This window comes from Ovis canadensis, chromosome 5 (assembly GCF_042477335.2).
Source record: "Ovis canadensis isolate MfBH-ARS-UI-01 breed Bighorn chromosome 5, ARS-UI_OviCan_v2, whole genome shotgun sequence".
In the NCBI taxonomy this organism is placed as follows: domain Eukaryota; kingdom Metazoa; phylum Chordata; class Mammalia; order Artiodactyla; family Bovidae; genus Ovis; species Ovis canadensis.
Genome location: NC_091249.1, coordinates 54,478,797 through 54,483,810, shown reverse-complemented (window position 1 = coordinate 54,483,810; position 5,014 = coordinate 54,478,797).

Here is a 5,014-nt window from a genome sequence, read left to right as displayed (position 1 = left end):
AAAAATTCCTCAAAGGCCATACTGGAGTTTGGGTCTTTTGAGCATTAGCCACTCAAAGTCTTTGTCTGGTGTCCTGCAATAAACCATTGCACTTTCCTTCACCACTGCCTAGTATCAGCTGTTATTCAGTCACTCAGCTATGTGATTGAACTCATGTCCATTGAGTCAGTGATGCCATCCAACCATCTCATCATCTTGACCCCTTCTCCTCCTGCCCTCAGTCTTTCCCAGCACCAGGGTCTTTTCCAATGAGTCAGCTCTTCACATCAGGTGCCAAAGTATTGGAGGTTTAGCTTCAGCATCAGTCCTTCCAAAGAATATTCAGGGTGATTTCCTTTAGGATTGAGTGGTTTGATCTCCTTGCTGTCCAAGGGACTCTCAAGAGTATTTTCCAGCCCTACAGTTTGAGGGCATCTTGGCTTTATTTCAAGTCAGGTACTGAACCTGTTTTGTTCAGTTAAAAATTAAAAAAAAGAAAAGAAAAACAGATGTTCATTCCCTGGAAATATGTAAATTACCTCCTCTATTGGACTTCCCACTTTATCCTCTGCACACACTTCTCCCCTCACAGTTTGTTTAATAGTGAGAAATTTGCTCCCAAACATACTACATTCTCTGTTCCTATTTCCTGATTTGTCCCTAAAATACTTTTGCTAATAACGAACCAGCAATGACTCCCTATGATACAGATACAACTCTTCAAATTCCAGTCCCAGGCTCAGCAGAAACTTGTGGTGGATCTCACCCACACCTATGATTGCTGCCTCCATTTTTAACTTCTCTGTGACAGCTGTTTCCATTCAGGACCCTGGAAGCCCTACACACCCACTGAAACCTCCGTCACATCCACATCCCTCTCTAGTCCTTCGAGAGTCCCTTTAATTCAAAAAATTTGGTTGTGTGAATTTCCTAACTTGCGTTTCATGTGGCTGTTGAGAAGTTATTTAAAATTGATAATTTTCTGTTAGTTTACAAGTGCCTGCTCATATCCTTGAGCATACAAGCAGTTCTAAGTCACAGTGAGATGCACCTCCCTTTCAGGGCTCATGTTAAGCTGTAGTAGGGCACTAGGGGCCTGGGCAGAAAGCTTCATCCCAAGGTTATGAGAAGCCCGTCTTGTAATCTGATATTTATATCCTCCTCCCTTTCTCTAACTGTCTGGTAACTTAGTTTCTCCACCCCGTGAGAATCACTGTGTCCTACATCACCTCTCCTGGCCTCTCTCTCACCTACTTCATTTGCTTCTCATGACACCATTGAGGTAAAAATTGCCATGGATTCTCTCTCATCTCTTTCTCATTTGTTGTCTCCCATGTTTCATGACACTTAGTCTCTTTAATTTTCCTTTCTGGAAATTTCTCTTTTAAACTTTCCTTTCCAGGTCACTCAGAAACCTGAAGAAACTCAATGTTATCTTTGAAAAAAGAGATAAGTCCCAGTAAATTCCTTAGCAGAGAAGAATCTACCATTGGCTCATCCAGTTTGAAGATCTTCCTTCAAACAAATATGTCCAATATCCCTTTACACTTTCATCAACTTCAACTACTATTCCTCCCAATAATTTCTCCATTGGTCTTTTATCAAAAATCCATCCAAGAAACTTCATAAGTTCATATTTTACAACAAAATATTGAAAAAAAAAACACCTTAAATTAGAAAATTTCCCCTAAGATTTAAAACCATATTTTCTCATCTTTAGGAAGACAGGCGACCCTAACTTTGTGCAAAATCATTTTAGTTACATCCATATGCCCCTCTTAGGTAAATCTAGGCTCTCAAGAAATCTTTCCTAGATCAGCCTCAGTTTTCTGCCTGAGACCACAGAAATTCCATGAAAGCTATCTTCCTTACTCAGGAGGGCAAATCAAAATCAAAGGCTCTGTCCATTGGACCCTTTTTAAGAGGAGCTACTCTCCTCTGATTGGCCTTTAAACCACATGAGGCCTTCAGAACACCTGATGTGCAGGCCCTAAATTTTTCCAGGTAATATCATTCTGAAACCTGGGTGGGTGTGACTCAAAGTTAAGTCCCAGTTTGTCTGGAGCATAGTGAGGTTAGAATCGAACTAGGAGGCCCTAGCACTCAGGTACTGCTCATGGCAAAGTTTATGATGTTTCTCTAAAGGAACAGGTCTCAACCCAAGATGCAGACAAGAATGACTCAGGCAACTTGTCACAAACAATAGTGCCTGAGACCCAGCCCAAAATAATGAAGTCTGAATCACATGGGTTGGCCTTGAAAATGCCTTCCAGATTATTCACTGTAGAATCAGGACTGGGAAGGTAGTTTAAGGTAATTCACTTTAGAAGAATTTGTGATTTTACTGACTTTGTAAACTCCTGGGGAGAGTAGATCTGACCAGGAATTTATGCAGAACTGTACAAAGTCAGTCCAGTTTGAGAACCCAGTGCCCCGAGTGGCTCCCTGTGACCTGAGTGAGGAGTCTTTCCAGTTTGATGAATAGCATTTCTGGGTGATGGGAAAGGACAAAATAACAGAAGAATATAAAGTTTTCCCCCTCTCCTCCCCTACCTAAACCTTTCTTTCAAACTAAGTACTTCATGAATTACCCCCATTTGCATCTCTACAATCTGTGACCATCTCCACCATCTGAAATCTGGGCTCTTCCCCTAACCCTCCCTTGGAACCACCCTCTACTTGACACACAAAGTCCTCATGCCAAACCCAATTCCCTGACTTCTTAACTGCAACTCATAGAGGGTAGAGTCTTTCATTTATGGAAATGTCATAACTTCTCACTTTGCCTTTGAGGGGCCTAGAGACCTTTAGAATCAATACTGGAGTTAATCCAGTATTAATCTCCAGTTAATCCTATCCCAATTATCCAATCAGACTGCATTCCATGCATTGCATTCAGTTCAGTCGCTCAGTCCTGTCTGACTCTTTACAACCCCATGGACTACAGCATGCCAGACCTCCCAGTCCATCACCAACTCCCAGAGTTTACTCAAACTCATGCCCATTGAGTCGGTGATGCCATCCAACCATCTCATCCTCTCTTCCCACCTTCAATCTTTCCCAGCATCAGGGTATTTTCAAATGAGTCAGCCCTTCACATAAGGTGGCCAAAATATTGGAGTTTCAGCTTCAACATCAGTCCTTCCAATGAATATTCAAGACTGATTTCCTTTAGGATGGACTGGTTGGATCTCTTTGCAGTCCAAGGGACTCTCAAGAGTCTTCTCAACACCACAGTTCAAAAGCATCAATTCTTTGGTGTTCAGCTTTCTTTATAGTCCAATTCTCACATCCATACATGACTACTGGAAAAACCATAGCCTTGACTAGACAGATCTTTGTTGGCAAAGTAATATCTCTGCTTTTTAATATGCTGTCTAGGTTCGTCATAGCTTTTCTTCCAAGAATCAAGAGTTTTAATTTCATGGCTGCAGTCACCATCTGTTGTGATTTTGGAGCCCCAAAAATAAAGTCTGCCACTGTTTCCAATGTTTCTCCATCTATTTGCCGTAGGACCTGATGCCATGATCTTTGTTTTCTGAATGGTGAGTTTTAAGCCAACTTTTTCACTCTCCTCTTTCACTTTCATCAAGAGGCTCTTTAGTTCTTCAATTTCTGTCCTAAAGGTGGTATAATAGGCATGTCTGAGGTTATTGATATTTAATGTACTGCATTAAAGGGGTTTTTAAAAGTTGGAATAAAAATACTAAATTAGAGTATCTTCAGTTAATCAAAAAAGAGTACATTGGGTGTGTCTGATTCAATCACCTCTGTGCTATATAATAGCTGCTGAACCTGCCAAGGGTTTCCCAGGTAAAGAACCCACCTGCCAATGCAGGGGACACAAGAGACATAGGGAGAGAGGAATGTGGAGGATCCTCAGGTACCCAGATTGGATCCCTGGAATATGAACCTTCCATGAGCAGGTCCGTGCCTATTTCCTGCATTTCTCCTACCACACCGCGGCCCTCAGCAACAGGGGTCAACTGTTTCTGACACTGAATCCGATGGAGAACTTAACAATTGGAACTGGATCTCAATTTGATTAGATGGTATGGGGAGGAAGATGGGAGGGGGGTTCAGGATTGGGAACGTGTGTACACCTGTGGTGGATTCATGTTGATGTATGGCAAAACCAATACAATATTGTAAAGTAATTAGCCTCCAGTTAAAATAAATAAATGTAAAAATAAAATTCAAAAAATTCAAAAAAAAAAAAAAAAGGATAGGCAACAGAATAGCCCAATTCTACAAACTCATGACTTATTTCTTCCTAGCCCAATGCAATGAAAACAACAACAACAACAACAAAAAAGAAACAAACAAACAAACAAACAAACAAAAACAAGAGCAGCAACGACAAAAAACTGAAAATAAATGACTGTGACCCTAATCCTTTTCTGCCTTGTGCTGAATGCTTGGATAAGACCTAGGATTATAGAAAGTCCAAGGGCCACGGGAAGTGGGCTGCTCACTTTCCAGGTGACTTGGGACCTGTTTCCCTCCCTTTCTGCTCTCTCCATTGTGCTTCCTGTATGGAGGGTCATTAGCATCAGGAACAACGTAGACATTCAGAGAAAACAGCTCAAACTTTCTTCATTTCCTATCAGTGTGACCACAGAATTTCTTTAGTTTCTGAGCCTGAAGTTCTTCCTGTTAAAATATAAACTAGTGTTTCTTATGTCAGAAGATAGTTTTAGTATATAAACACATAAACATGGCAAAATCACTTGATGTTACTTTTCTAAAATAAAGGCAAATTTTAATTTTGAGATAATTGTATTTTCATATGTTGTTGTGACAAATAATACAGAGATGTCCCAGAGAGAACCCTTGCATCCTTAATTTAGGTTGCACTCATGGTAACATCTCAGAAAATCAAAGTACAATAACATAACTGGTATTTTGACCAGATACAGCCAAAATACTGAATCACTGCAAAGTTCCTTGTTTTTCCCATTTTTGGTGACACACATCACTGCCCATATTTACTCCTTTTTTAATTCTTAGCAGCAACTAAGATGTTCCCCATTCC